Consider the following 16,229-nt stretch of genomic DNA (forward strand, 5'->3'; position numbering starts at 1 on the left):
TCTTTGCATTTAGATCACTCTGTCTCTTTAGTCTCTCTCACGCTGGAACAATTCCTCAGTCTTGCCTCAACTTTCTTGTCCTTGACGTTTTTTTGAAGGTTGCGGGCCAATTATTTTGTGACATGTGCTTCCTTCCGTCTAGGTTTAACCAAAGTTTCCTCACGATTTCTTCAGGTGATGCGTGTGTTCTTCTTCCATCCAATCAGGTGGCACATGACTGTGATGTGTCCCATTCCTAATGGTGTTCACTGGGGTCATCTGATTGAGGTAGCATCTGCCAGTCTCCCCATCTGCATACTCTTTTTTCCTTTTACTTATTAGGTATTTTGTAAAAAGGTACTTTGAAACTAGGTAAATATCCAATTCCCCATCAGATTTTCAGTTATATATATATATATATATAGAGAGAGAGAGAGAGAGAGAGATATCTCTATCTCACATTTTGTTTATTCATTTACCAGGTGATAAACATTTGGGTTGTTTCTATTTTGGGCTGTCATGAATGAGGGTGCTATGAACATTCATGTGTAAGTTTTTGTGTCGATATATGTTTTTAATTCTCTTGGGCATATACCTAGAAGTGGAATTGTTGGGTTATCTGATAACAATGTTTTTTTTTTTTTTTAAGATTTATTTCTTTGACAGAGATCACAAGTAGGCAGAGAGGCAGGCAGAGAGAGAGAAGAAGAAGCAGGCTCCCTGCCAAGCAGAGAGCCTGATGCGGGACTCGATCCCAGGACCCTGAGATCATGACCTGAGCTGAAGGCAGAGGCTTAACCCACTGAGCCACCCAGGCGCCCAACAATGTTTAAAAAAAAAAAAAAAAAAAAAGATTTTATTTACTTATTTGAGAAAGACAAAGTGAGAGAGAATGAGCAAGCATGAGCAGGGTGGCGGGGTACGGGATGGGTGGGACTGAGGGAGAGGGATAAGCAGACTCCCCACTGAGCAGGGAGCCCGATGAGGGTCTTGATACGGGGCTGGATCCCAGGACCCTGGGATCATGATCTGAGCCGAAGACAGACACTTAACAATCTGAGACAACCAGGTGCCCCTGATAATTCTACGTTTTTAACTTTCCTGAGGAACTGCCAAACTGTTTCCAAAGTGGTTGTGCCATTTTACATTCCCACCAACAGCATATGAAGGTTTCAATTTCTCCACACTCTTGCCAAAAGTTGTTATTGTCTGTATCCTTCTTTTTTTTTCATTAGAGTTGACCCTTGAACGACTGAAGAGTTAGAGGCACTGACCCCCTATGCAGCTGAAAACCTGCATCTAGTTCCTGATTCCCCCAGAACTTAACTACTTAAAGCCTACTATTGACTGGAAGCCTGACCGATAACATAGTCAATTAACACATATTCTGTAGTTTATATGTATTATATACAGCATTCTCATAATACAGTAAGCTAGAGAAAATGTTATTAAGAAAATCATAAGAGGGGCACCTGGGTGGCTCAGTGGGTTAAAGCCTCTGCCTTTGGCTCAGGTCATGATCCCAGGGTCCTGGGATCGAGCCCCACATTGGGCTCTCTGCTCAGCAGGGAGCCTGCTTCCCCTCCTCTCTCTCTCTGCCTGCCTCTCTGCCTACTTGTGATCTCTGTCTGTCAGATAAATAAATAAAATCTTAAAAAAAAAAAAAAAGAAAGAAAGAAAGAAAGAAAGGAAGAAAGAAAATCATAAGAAAGAGAAAATAGGGGTGCCTGGCTGGCTCAGTCAGTAAAGTATGTGACTCTTGATAGCAAGGTCATGAATTCAACCCCTATGTTGGGCAATGAGCTAAGGAAGGTAGGAAGGAAGGGAGGGAGAGAGGAAAAGAAAGAAAGAAAGAGAAAAAGAAAAGGAAAGGAAAGAAAGAGAGAGGAAGGAAGGGTGGGAGGGAAGGAGGGAAAAAGAAAGAAGATGAAGGAAGGAAGGAAGAAAGAGAAAATACATTTATGGCACTCTCTCTACTGTATTTGTGGGGAAAAAATCCATATGGGACACCTGGGTGGCTCAGTTGGCTAAGCGTCTGCCTTCGGCTCAGGTCATGAACCCAGATTCCTGGGATCAAGTTCCTCCTCTGTCTCTCTGCTCAGCGGGGAGTCTGCTTCTCCCTGTCCCTCTAACTCCCGCTCATGCTCTCTTTCTCTCTCTTCCTCACATCCTCTCTCTCTACTTCAAGTAAATAATCTTTAAAATTTAAAAAAAAAAAGAAGAAGAAGAAGAAGAAACCCACTGTCCGTGGACTCATGCAGTTCAAACCTGTGTTATTCAAGGGGCGACCGCAGAGTTATCTTGGTGGGTGTGAAGTGATAGTTCCTCCTGGTTTTATTTACATTTCCTTAATGATTAGTGATGTTGAGTATCCCTCTTCCCTCAACATCATCTCAAACAGACTTTTTCTGATCTCCCAAGTCTCCAAGTAAACATCATCCCCTCATAGGGGCTTTTCTACCCAACACTCTCTGCACCGGCTATTAGCACCTTTCTGTAAAAGCTTCTAGTTATTTCCCCTTTCTGCATGTTAGGTAAGACTGTGCTTTCCTGCCCCCTTGACACTGGGTGTGGCTGTCTGACTTAACTTGACCAATAAAAGATGAGCAGAAGTGACATAGTGATATGCATCATTTCTGGGCAAACGATCTGAGAAGCTATTCCCTGTTGCTGTATCCTTTTCTCACTGCTACAGAGAGTAATTACAATAAGCCGACTTCCCAGTCTGATGATCCTAATGTTGTTTTGATGAGTTGGGCAGTTCCTCAAAAATATAAACATACAGTTAACATATGACCTAACAGTTCCACTCGTAGTACCCAAGAAAATTGAAATATGTCCACCTGAAAATTTATTCATGTATGTTTATAGCAATATTATTCTTAATAGCCAAAAAAAAAGGAAAGAAAAAAAGAAACAATCCAAATGCCCATCAGCTGATGAATGAACAAATGGGGCAAATCCGTACAATGGAATATTACTTAGCCATATATAAAAGAATGGAGAACCTCATGTTATAACATGCTACGAGAAAGTAACTAGTCACATATTGTAAAATTCCATTTATGTGAATTGTCCAGAGTAAGCAAATCCAGAGACAAATAGTAGATTAGTGGTTGCCTAGGGCTGGAGTGTGTGTGTGAATATTGGGGATGACAGCTAACGAGTATGGCGTTTCTCTTGGGATTTCATTTGATGAAAATGTTCTAAAATTGATCATGGTGATACTGTTTTATATGAGTGAAAAACGTGGTATGTAAATTATACATGAATAAAGTGGTTTAAAAAATTGGGGTATTGGGGCACCTGAGTGGCTCAGTGGGTTAAAGGCTCTGCCTTTGGCTCAGGTCATGATCCCAGAGTCCTGGGATCGAGCCCTGCATTGGGCTCTCTGCTCAGTGGGGAGCCTGCTTCCCCTTCTCTCTCTCTGCCTACTTGCGATCTCACTCTCTCTCTGTCAAATAAACAAATAAAATCTTAAAAAAAAAAAAAAAAAAAAGAAGGATTTTATGCAAGTGCAGCAAATCTCCAAAGCTCTCGACATCTCTGAGACATCTTTGATCGCCAAGGATCTCACAGAACTTGCTCATTTTTAGGCAAGTTTTTCAGGGCTTCTGTATCTACTCCAATCTTATCAACTGCAAATTGTTTAGGGGAATTAAGATGTGAAGACAGCCTGGATTTGACACCATCTGATGAATATTTGACGGAGCTGCAGCCCGTGCGGCAGCATTCACGGTGCACGGAGATGGCGGCACCCCTGGAATGTAGTCAGGTGATACCAGGACTGAGGCAAGCCTGTGTAAGTCAATGCCAAACACGCCTTGCGTCCTGACAAGTCCAAACAGATCCCTGTGGCATTCTGGAGAGGACAAGCTCTTATCTGTAGGTGGAGAGATCCGCGATTGGGTTGCTAAAAGGAGCTGCATTTCCCGGGAAGTTTTATTTCTCTGGGAATGTTGCCTAAGCCCTCCTGAGAGCAGAGGTATTTCTTTAAAAATTGCATTAGCCCTGGGGGCTCCTGGGTGGCTCAGTGGTTAAAGCCTCTGCCTTCGGCTCAGGTCATGATCTCAGGGTCCTGGGATCGAGTCCCACATCGGGCTCCCTGCTGAGCAGAGAGCCTGCCCCCTCCTCCTGTCTCTCTCTGCCTGCCTCTCTGCCCACTTGTGATCTGTCAAAAAAAAAAAAAAAAAATTGCCTTAGCTTTGGTACATCATTTTACCATTTATTTTATCTCATACTGTGTTTTCCCCTTCAGACTGGGAAGAGTGGCAATGCTTATTTTCCCTCTGATTATAAATATATGGTTAGTTTATTTTTTTTAAATCAAGTATTAGGGAAAACTATAAAGAAGTAGCTGAAAATCATCTGTATTTTCACCTTCCAGATGTAACTGTGGCTAGCATTTTTGTGTATGCGCCTCTTGACTGCGACAGAAATTTCCTTTGCCCTCAGAAGCCATCATCCACTTTTTACTTAGCAGTAAAACGCAACATTTTTAGTTGGGCATATGGCTGTTCCGAATAAAATCTACATTTGGCAGCCTCTCTGCAGGTAGGAGTACCCGCAGACCAAGTGCCGGCCAATGAGAGGGAAGCAAAATTATCTATACGACCTCCTGGAGTGGGATTAAGGGGGGAATATGAGTTCTTCATGCTTGCTGGAACAAGGCCTGATGGCTAGAGCTTCAGCAGCCATTCTGACCACTGTAGTAGAAGCAAGGAATGGTGATGCCTGGAACCAAAGGATGAAAGGAATCTATCTGGTCCCTCTATCTGCTCTTTTATCAAACACGAAATGAACTTCGAATTCCTTTGATTCAGTCTACATTCACCAAGTTTGGCAGTAAATCTAATGTCAACCTTTTTGGGGGGTGCTCTTTCCCATCTCTTGGAATCATGCAAACAAAACAAAATAATAACAACAACCCAGCTTCCCATAATACAAGAAAATTGGGAAAGGGCCTTTAGCTTCTACTCAGTGATCACTGCTGATCTGCTCAGAGACCGAGTACAAGACCATGTCCCCTCTGAGTTAGATGGTTCTTCTCTTAGCAACCACTTCCTTTGCTCCAAGACTGTCCATGCACTGACCCTATCAAGAGACCTGCTGCTCTTGATGTGACAGAAGTGAAAGAGGTCCTGGCACTGAACTCTACATTGGGCTCCCTGCTCAGTGTGGAGTCTCCTTCTCTCTCTCTCCCTTCCCCTGCTCATGATGGCACATGCTCTCTCTCTCTCCCTGAAATATATAAATAAAATCTTAAAAAAAAAAATTATAATCTCTCGTTTTTTAAAGATTTTATTTATTTATTTGAGAGAGAAAGAGTAAGAGAGCATGAGCTGGGGGAGGGGAAGGGGCAGAGGGAGAGGGAGTAGCAGCCTCCCCACTGAGCAGGTAGCCCAGGATGCTGGGATAATGACCTGAGCCAAAGGCAGAGGCTTAAACCCACTGAGCACCCAGATGTCTCATCTTTCTCTCTCTTTTTTTAAATTTTTAATTTTTTTAAAAGATTTTATTTATTTATTTGACAGAGAGAGATCACAAATAGGCAGAGAGGTGGGCAGAGAGGAAGGGAAGCAGGCTCCCCGCTAAGCAGACAGCCCCGATGTGGGGCTCGATCCCAGAATCCTGGGATCATGACCTGAGCTGAAGGCAGAGGCTTTAACCCACTGAGCTACCCAGGCGCCCCCCTCTCTCTTTTTTAAAGATCTTATTTTTAGTAATCTCTGCACCCAATGTGGGGCTTGAACTCACAACCCCAAGATCAAGCGTCACACACTGCACTAGCTGAGCCAGCCACGTGCTCCTGAACGTTAATCACAGCCAAAACCCCCCTCAGAGAAACACCCAAGATAACGTTTGACCAAATATCTGGGCATCTTGTGGCCCAGTCACACCCACGTAAAATTCACCATCACACTGACCAACAAAGAACTCTGGGATTGAGTCAGTTGTCCATCTTCAACTTACATGGCCTCCATCCTCTTCCCCCGTTAGAGAATCTACATCCCTACAGAGACATCAGGCTACATTCTTCTCGTAAACTTGATGAACCAAACCTCGATTGCTTCTGCCTCTGAGTCTCTTCGGGTTCATCCCCCTTGATGGGCCTGAAGTTTAGTTTCCGCCTCTTTTAGTTGGCGAGTCCACAGGAGCAAAAAGCATAAATCTGATTATTTTCTTAATAACTCACCTGTAAGATTCCATCTTACCATATATGCTTTATAACCTTCTTTCTTTTCTTTCCTCTTTTCTCCTCTCCTTTTCCTTCCTTTGTTCCTTCTTTCCTTCCTTCTCTTTTTCTTTCTTTCTCTTTTTAAGTAGGGGCTTGAACTCATGACCCCAGACTAAGACCTGAGCTGAAATTGAGTCAGATGCTTAACTGATTGAGCCATCCAGGTGCCCCACTGTGCATTGTTTTAACAGCAAATTTAATGTAAAGAATTATTAGAGGAGCGCCTGGGTGGCTCAGTGGGTTAAACCTCTGCCTTTGGCTCGGGTCATGATCCCAGGGTCCTGGGATAGAGCCCCGCGTAGGGCTCTCTGCTCAGCAGGGAGCCTGCTTCCCCCCCTCTCTCTTGCTGCCTGCCTCTCTGCCTACTTGTGATCTCTGTCTGTCAAATTAATAAATTAAAAAAAAATCTTTAAAAAAAAAGAATTATTAGAGACACCAAATAGCCAGAGTATTTCTTGAGAAAGAACAAAGCTGGAAGCATCATACATCCTGATTTTAAACTATCTTACAAAGTATGGTGTCACATAAAAACAGACACCTAGGGGCGCCTGGGTGGCTCAGTGGGTTAACCCTTGCCTTCGGCTCAGGTCATGATCCCAGGGTCCTGGGATCGAGCCCCACATCGGGCTCTCTGCTCAGCAGGGAGCCTGCTTCCCCTCTCTTTCTCTGTCTGGCTCTCTGCCTACTTGTGATCTCTGTCTGTCAAATAAATAAATAAAATCTTAAAAAAAAAAAAAAACACAGACACCTAGACCAATGGAACAGAGTAGAGAACCTAGGAAGAAAGAAATGCATATATGACCAATTAATGTATGACAAAGGAGCGAGGGCTATGCAATAGGGAATTAACAGCCTCTTCAATAAACAACGTTGGAACAACCACACGGAAAAGAATGAAACCGGACCACTATCTCATGCCATACACAAAAGTTAACTCATAATGAATTAAAGACTTGAATGTTTAAGATCTGAAACCATAAAACTCCTCAAAGGAAACCCAGGCAGTAAGCTCCTTGACCCTGGTCTTGGGATGATTTTTTGGATCTGACACTAAAAGCAAAGGCAAAAAGGTAAAGATAAGCAGGGGGACCACAGCGATTTAAAAAGTTTCTGCCCAACAAGGGAAAAATGAAGAAGCAACCTACTGAATGGGAAAATATATTTGCAAATTATATGTCCGATAAGCGGTTAATATCCACAATACATAAAGGATTCATACAACTCAATAGTAAAAAACCCCCACACACAATCTGATTTAAAAATGGGCAGAGGATCGGAAGAGACATTTTTCCAAAGAAGACATACAGATGGACAACAGGTGCGTGAAAAGGTGGTCCACATCATTAATCATCAGGGAAATGCAAATAAAAACCACAATGAGGCATCACCTCACACCTGCTGGAATGGCTTTGATCAAAAAGAAAAGAATGAGAGCTGGGGAGGATATGGAGAAAAAGGAACCCTGTGCACTGTTGGTGGGAATGTAAATTGGTATAGCCACTATGGAAAACAGTATGGATGTTTCTCAAAGAATTAAAAGTAGAACTACCGTGTATAATCCAGCAAACCTACTTCTGGGTATTTATCCAAAGGAAGCAAAAATACTAACTTGAAGAGGTATCTGTTTATATTCATAGCAGCATTGTTTTTATTTATTTTTTTATTTTTTCAATTTTTTCAGGTTTTATTTATTTATTTGACAGAGAGACAGAAAGAGATTTCAGGTAGTCAGAGAGGCAGGCAGAGAGAGAGAGAGAGAAGCAGACTCCCCGCTGAGCAGACAGCCCAATGGAGGGCTCCATTCCAGGACCCTGAGATCATGACCTGAGCCAAAGGCAGAGGCTTTAACCTACTGATCATAGCAGCATTGTTAACAATAGCCAAGACCTGGAAGCAACCTAAATGTCCACTGGTGTATAAATGGATAAAAAAAATGTGTATATATATAGACAGTGGACTATTATTCAGCCATAAAAAAGGAAACCTCACCCTTTCCAACAACGTGGATGGACCTTGGGGGTATTATGCTAAGTGAAATGTCAGAGAAAGAAATACTGTGTGATCTCACTTCTTTGTGAAATCTGGGGAAAAAAAACAAAACCCAGGCTGCCTGGGTGGCTTAGTCGTTAAGCATCTGCCTTCAGCTCAGGTAGTGATCCCAGGGTTCTGGGATCGAGCCCCGCATCCAGCTCCCTGCTCAGTGGGGAGTCTGCTTCTTCCTCTCCCACTCCATCTGCTCCTGTTTCCCCTCTCACTGTCTCTCTCTATCAAATAAATAAATAAAATCTTTAAAAAACAACAAACCCCCCCCCCCAGAAACAAAAACAAAACAAAACTGAACCAAACCCTCCCCTCCAAAAAATCAAACTCATAGATACAGTGAACGAATGGGTGGTTGCTAGAGGTGGGGGGGGAGGGGAGGGATGAAAGGGTCAAGTTATAAAATAACTAAATCATGGAGATGTAATGTACAGCATGGCTTTTAGAGTAAATAATATTGTATTTGTATATTTGAAAGCTCCTAGGAAAATAAACTTTAAAGGTTCTCACAAGAAAAACAATTTATAACTATGTGTAGTGATGGATGTTAACTAGACTTTGGGTGGTGATCATTTCACAATGTATACAAATATAAAATCATTACGTTGTACATGAAACTAATATAATGTCGTATGTCAATTATAGCTCAAATTAAAAAAAAAAGAACTGTAAACCAGGTGAATTAGCTACTTATTTCTAAGTAACAAATAACCCCCCAAAACTCTGTGGCTTAAAACTAAGCATCTAGAACCTTGCAGTTTGGAGGGGCGAGGATTTCAGAAGTGGTGTGGTTCAGGGTCTCCCATGAAGTTGCAGTCACAAGGTCAGCAGAGTCTACAATCATCTGAAAGCTTAATTGGGGCTGAATGATCTACTTTCAAGGTATTTTCCTCAGGGTGCCTGGGTGGCTCAGTCGGTTAAGTGTCTGCCTTCAGCTCAGATCATGATCCCAGGGTCCTTGCATCAGGCTCCCTGGTTAGCAGGGAGCCTGCTTCTCCCTCTCCCTCTGCCTGCCACTCTGCCTGCTTGTGCGCTCTTGCTCTCTGTCAAATAAATAAATAAATAGTCTTAAAAAAAAAGGTATCTTCCTCACATGACAGGGGTCTCAGTTTCTTACTGGCTGTTGCCAGGAGGCCTCCTTCCTCATTACATGGGCCTTTGCACAGGCTGCTAGAGCGTCCTCAACACACAGCAGCTAACTTCTCCCAGAGCATGTGATTCAAGAAAGCACTAAGTATAGCCACTAAGTTTTTTTTACAAACTCCAACATTGTTCCCACATTCTGTTGTTTAGAAGCAGGTCACTAAGTACAGCCAACACTCAAGCAGGGCATTCAGCTCTACCTCTTGAAGGGAAGAAATCAGAGATTTTGTGAACCTACATAAAAAGTAAACATACCAGATGTTACCGACAGAAAAGGCAAGAAGGGACACTGAGCAGTAATTTCAGGGAGCAGCCATGAGTTGGGGGGACACGTGGAAGAGGCTGGAAACACCAAAACTAAGGAGTTTAGAGAAGGGGGCCAGGCAGCAAAGAGGCACTAACCCGCCGGTGTCTCTAAACCCAGAGGAAGTTCTCATGGGGCTGGGATTCCAACTGTGGTGGAGGGGGCAGCACCACTCAGCTGTCGCTTGTGTTCTGTTTTTTTGTTGTTTTTTTTTTAAAGATTTTATTTATTTATTTGACAGAGAGAGAGATCACAAGTAGGCAGAGAGGCAGGCAGAGAGAGAGGGGGAAGCAGGCTCCCCGCTGAGCAGAGAGCCCGATGCAGGGCTGGATCCCAGGACCCTGGGATCATGACTGAAGGCAGAGGCTTAATCCACTGAGCCATGCACGCGCCCCCTCGCTTGAGTTCTGAGCAGGCATAGGGAAGCTGGTCTGTGAGTGTTAAAAAAGAACGATCAAAACCTGCAAACCAGGGGCGCCTGGGTGGCTCAGTGGGTTAAGCCGCTGCCTTCGGCTCGGGTCATGATCCCAGAGTCCTGGGATCGAGTCCCGCGTCGGGCTCGCTGCTCAGCGGGAAGCCTGCTTCCCTTCCTCTCTCTCTGCCTGCCTCTCTGCCTACTTGTGATCTCTCTCTGTCAAATAAATAAATAAAAAAATAAAATCTTAAAAAAAAAAAAAAACCTGCAAACCAGAGCCAGGAGGAAACTGGAGTGAACGGTCATTTCCAGAAAGAACTGCTGCCGGAGTGACGCTCGCAGCACTGCTCAGCAAGCAAGGAGCAGCCCCTTCCACCTCCCCCAGCCCTCCAGTCTCACCCACGTGCCCCGGACTGGTGGATCCTCGTAGGGAGGCAGAGTCCACATACAGGTTCCAAAGTAGAGCATTCCCACGTAAGCGGAAAAGTCTTCATATGAAGGAGTGATTACTGTTCATGTATGTGGAAACATTTCTGAGTGTTCCAGACCCTCCAGAAACAACCTTTTAGGTTCTTCTGATACCTTACCACACACCGTGGCAACGGATTCACAAAATAAATTGAGATAAAGTCCGGATACTCACAGACACAATTCAAAGCTCAGGTGGTTTGAGGCTGAGATGCTGAGTGTAGTTCTCAGGAAAGGCGCTTGGTGGCGCCACTGTCTCCAGTGAAGCCTCTGTAACCACGCTCTGCAAAACAGACATTGAGAGCTATTTTTGGGTTTTGCCGTTTTTTGGTTTTTTCCCCCAAAGCAAACATCCTCTTCTGATTTCCTGCCATTAGCACAAACAGGTAGCTAATGCAGGTCTTTCATAAAAGCGAAGTGGTGTAACGTAAACTTTCAAAAAGTGTGGGATACCTGTACTCGTTTATGTAATAAAGATACGTACTCATTTAATAATAACTGACATTATCCAGCGCTTCCTGTATGCCAAGCGGTTTTAAATTACGTAATCTAAAACTCTAAGAGGTAGGTGTTATTCTATTGCCATTTTACAGGTGAGAAAACGGATGCACAGGGAGGGTAATTTGCCAAAGTCACACCTCGTAGTAGGAGTGGAGCCAGGATTTGAACCTAGAGAGCTAGTTCCACAAGCTGTGAGCTCAACCACTCTTGCTAACCTGTCCTGATACCAAACATCATCCCGCCAGGTGGTAAAATAAAATGTTGAGCAAAAACAGACCCAGTTTGGTCCCCACGGAGCTGGTGGTGATCTAGTGGCAAAGACCACTTTATCCACTCACTACAAATGAAAATGAAGTTGAAACCGTGTCTGGTGCTCCAGGGAATTGCACTGATCATGATAGACTTCTATTTGAAAAAAAAAAAAAAAGAAAAGAAAAAAAGACGGAATTTGACGTACATAGGGGTTAGGAGTGGGAATGGGGCCAGACCGAGGAGGGGCTTATAGCCCAGGAGGAGGAGGTTTGTCTTTATCCTAAAAAACAATGATAGTAAAAAAAAAAATATAATAATAATAATAATTAAAAACAAAAGACAACTTTACATAAACTATATCATAATAAACTATTTTTGCATCAAAAAAAAAAACAAAAACAAAAACAAAAGACAATGGAAGTCACTCAAGGACTTTCACCGGGGCTGTGGGGATGGGAAATGGTGTACCAGACTGGACCCAAGGAAGCTGGTTATGAAGCTGCTCTCCTGGTGAGATATGGTGATGGCGGAGATGGGGAGCATTAGAGGGAGCTGTAAGATGGAGGGAATACTGAGAGGATATGAAGAATGGGAGGTTGGAGAGGAGGTATTAAAGGAGAAGGAGAAATCAAGTATGCATGGTCCCTTGAACGGCGTTGTCATCACTGAACTGGGGAATGGGGGAAGGTCTGACCGGACCAACATTTAGGCAGGAGAAAAAGATAGATCTTGGACACTGATAGGATATCAGGTTCTAAAGGAGATGGAGGACTAAGTTTTTAAAATATAACTTGATATAGCTGCACTATTGAAAGTATTTGTGACTAGCCACAAGTGGCTATTTAACCTAATTAAAATAAAAATGGAAAATTCAGGGGCACCTGGGTGGCTCAGTGGGTTAAAGCCTCTGCCTTCGGCTCAGGTCATGATCTCAGGGTCCTGGAATTGATCCCCACATCGGGCTTACTGCTCAATGGGCAGCCTGCTTCCTCCTCTCTGCCTGCTTCTCTGCCTACTTGTGATCTCTGTCTGTGAAATAAATTCTATTAAAAAATTAAAATTAAAAAAATGGAAAATTCAATCCACACGTGGCTAGTGTTTACCTATCAGACAGGACAGATACAAGACGTTTTAATTGCTGCAGGAAGTTCCAATGGACAGCACTGCTCTAACAATTGGCGTTATTTGATGTTTTGTAGTAAACAAAGTCTGTTCATGTCCATCTTTGCCTTTAATCCAGTGTGATGTTGTTGTCTTGGTTTTCTAAGAGTTCGAGGCAATGCTCTAAACATGGACATCTACCATATGTTGTGCTGAGCTCCAAGACAGTTTGACTCAAAATATGGATTGTACCAGGTGCCCGTCTGTAAACTTTTTATGACCTGCTCAGGATAATAAAGTACAGAAATTGAGAATAAGATCTGAGGAAGTTTCCCAGCAAACTGGCATTGCTACAGTATTTCACTGTACTTCACATAAAGTACCAGTCTACAGTGGATTGTTTATTTATAATTTATTTTAATTTACTTTTTAAAGATTTTTAAGTACTCTTTACAACCAAGGTGGGGCTCGAACTCACAACCCCCGAGATTGAGACTCGCACGCTCTACCAACTGAGCCAGTCCGGTGCCCCTGGATTGGAAATTTAAAATGTTGGTCCTTCATTACAGGTGATGAAATGGCAGCACCGCTCGATGGCATGCTTTGGACGTGCTTCCTGCCCTTCAGGGCTCAGCTAATGATGGGAAGGAGCCAGAGCTGACATCAGGTCTACTTGAGTTGAGCAAACATGGGCATATAGACCTGATAAACATCTGATAACAATTCAAAAACATGTAAAGAGGGGCACCTGGGTGGCTCAGTTGGTTAAGCATCTGCCTTTGGCTCAGGCTGGGATTAAGTCACTTATTGGGCTCCCTGCTCAGCCAGGAGCCTGCTTCTCCCTCTCCCTCTGCCTGCTGCTCCTCCCGCTTGTGCACACTCTCTCTGTCAAATAAATAAATAAAATCTTTTAAAAAAAAGATTTTATTTATTTGACAGAGAGAGATCACAAGTAGGCAGAGAGGCAGGCAGAGAGAGAGCGGGGGAAGCAGGCTACTGCTCAGGCGCCCCTAAATAAATAAAATCTTAAAACACACACACACACGGGGCACCTGGGTGGCTCAGTGGGTTAAAGCCTCTGCCTTTGGCTCAGGTCATGATCCCCGGGTCCTGGGATTGAGCCCCGCATTGGGCTCACTGCTCAGCGGGGAGCCTGCTTCCCCCGCTCTCTCTCTCTGCCTGCCTCTCTGCCTACTTGTGATCTCTGCCTGTGAACGAAACAAATAAAATCTTAAAAAAAAACAAACACACATAAGGACACTCATTCACTTGTTTATTCACCTGGAACTTACTGAGTGCCTGCTATGTGCCAAGCACTATACTAACTAAGCACTTGGGATACAGCGGTGAACAAGATAGACAAAGCCTTCACCCTTCTGGAGCTCATATCTAGTAAGAGACTATACACGAGTTCACTAAATTAATAAAACGATCTCAAGGAGTGCTCAATGCTGAGGGAAATAAGAGGGACGGAATACGGAGTGACTGCAAGATGAGTGCTGCTGGTTTATAGGGTGGTCAGGACTCTTTATCGGAGCTGAAATTTGAAGACGGGCATGAGCCAGTAGCACACTGATGGAAGGGAACAGCATTCTGGGTAGTGGGAACAGTCAGCACAAAGGTCCTTAGGTGGGAAGGGGTTGGCTTGTGTAATAGAAAGGCCAGTGCAGCTGCAGTAAAGGAAACAAGGCCAGAGTATAAGAAGCTGATGGGGTAGCCAAGAGCTAGATCACGTTGCTCGGAAGGAGTCGGGATTTTATTCCGAGCGTACTGTAGTGTCCAAGCAGGGGAGTGAGGCTATAGCATCTGAGTTTGTGAAAGATGGCTCAGTTGTGTGGAGAATGGACTGAAGAGAGACAAGAGGAGAATCTGGGGGACCCACGTGCTGCTGAAGATATCCCGTTGAGAGAAGATGGTGACTTCAACGAGGTGGTGGGAGCAGAAGTGAAGTGGACAGAAGATGAAACAGACCAAGTCTCTGGTGTCCATTGCCTGGAGCAAGAAATTTCACTCGGGATGATTGGATGAACTTCAGGGGGCCAATGAGGCCCCTGTAACTGTATAAAAAAACTTTGTGTCTATGTGCTTGAAAAAGGTAGACCTTCCATTAGGATTCATAGGTAAAGAAATAACACTCAAAGTGATAGATATTCTTCATTCACAAGACTCAGTGCCTGAAGCCAGGGTATGAAACCATCAGCACCACCATTAAAAGACACCTGAAGCTACAATAAAATAATAAATTAAAAAAAAAAAAAAGGAGGAAAACGGCAAGTGTTGGCAAGTATGTGGAGAAACTAGAAGATTTATACATTACCGGTGGGAATGTAAAATGGGGTAGCCGCTGTGGAAAATAGTTGGGTGGGTCCCCAAAAGTTAAACATTAGAATTATCATTTTACCGCAATTTCACTCTTAGGTATATACCCCAAAGAACTGAAAACAGAGACTCAAATATATCCTTGTAGGTTACTGTTCATTGTGGCAGTATTCACAATAGCCAAAAGGCAGGAGCAACCCAAGTGCCCCTCAGGTGAGGAATGGATACACCAAATGTATGTATGTTCAACCAGCACATCCTTCAGCCTCGGTGGAGTTCTGACACAGGCTACGGCATGCGTGCACCTTGAAAATACTGCTAAGGGAAATAAGCCAGACAGGAAAGGATAAGTACCATAAAGCTCAACGTGCATGAAATACCTAGGGTAGGCAAATTCATAGAGACAGAAAGTAGATGAGAGGTTACCAGGCCCACCCAGAGGTTGGGGACCTATTGCTTAATGGTTATAGAGTTCCCTTGTGCTCATGGAAAAAATTCTGGAAACATACTGCAGTGACGGTTGCACAACACTGTCAGGGTAATCAATGCCACTGAACTGTAAACCTGAAAATGGTAAAAATCACACGCATCACAGGAGCAAACAGCTGCAAGCACGGGTAGTCTGGGCAAACATGTTTGAGGTGATGTTTAGGGAAAACTACCCACAGATGATCACGAGCTTGCAGTTACGAGCAAGATTTCCACACTCAGGAAGGAGAGGAAAAGCTTCTGGAAAGCTCTGGGACCCACTTCCCAGACTCTGGAGCCAATGCCTGGTTTGGACTCTTGGCTCGGTGGCCTTGGGGACCTTTCTGTGTCTCAGTCTCCCTGGATGTAAAATGTCCGTACTACTGGTACCTTCTGCTAGGGTTGCTTTGAGGATTAAATAAGTTAATCAACAAGATGGGATTGGGAGGGAGACAAACCATAAGTGACTCTTAATCTCACAAAACAAACTGAGGGCTGCTGCGGGAAGGGGAGTTGGGAGAAGGGGGGTGGGGTTATGGATATTGGGGAGGGTATGTGCTATGGTGAGTGCTGTGAAGTGTGTAAACCTGGCGATTCACAGACCTGTACCCCTGGGTATAAAAATATATGTTTATAAAAAATAAAAAATAAATAAATAAGTTAATCAGGTAAAAGTCATCAGTTCTCGGGACCCAGCAACTGCTCTGTGTTAGCTACTCTTATTTTTGTTTAACTTTTTTTTTTTAATGGAAATAAATGTGGATTGTGGGGGTAAAAAAAAATCTAAGAAAAAAATAAAAATCCCCTAATTCTACTACCCAGTAGTAATCCCTGCTAACCGTTTATTGCCATTTCTTCCACAAGTCTCCGTCCGCAAACGCACAGGCTCAGAGCGCCGCCAGCACACCTCCTCCGCAGGGTGCGCGCCGCGGACTGCGCACCAAGACAAAGAAGTTCACCGAAGCACAGCAGGCCACCGACTCCGTCACCCAAAACCACGG

At 43.8% G+C, this 16,229-nt stretch overlaps 1 long non-coding RNA gene across 2 annotated transcripts in view; it reads right to left on the reverse strand.

Moving 5' to 3' along the window:
* Positions 1–16,225, reverse strand: part of LOC125109236 (uncharacterized) — a 32,208-nt gene extending 15,983 nt beyond the window's left edge. Inside the window, exons 1-2 of one of the 2 annotated variants that reach the window (XR_007130158.1) lie at positions 16,068–16,225; positions 10,763–10,870 (exon numbers count right to left, since the gene is read on the reverse strand). This is a non-coding gene — a long non-coding RNA (uncharacterized LOC125109236). The remainder of the gene's footprint in view (positions 1–10,762; positions 10,871–16,067) is intronic. The other variant, XR_007130159.1, reaches the window with a different exon arrangement.
* Between the last annotated feature and the right edge of the window lie 4 nt (positions 16,226–16,229).

The sequence above is a fragment of the Lutra lutra genome, chromosome 9, assembly GCF_902655055.1.
Source record: "Lutra lutra chromosome 9, mLutLut1.2, whole genome shotgun sequence".
Taxonomy (NCBI): Eukaryota; Metazoa; Chordata; class Mammalia; order Carnivora; family Mustelidae; genus Lutra; species Lutra lutra.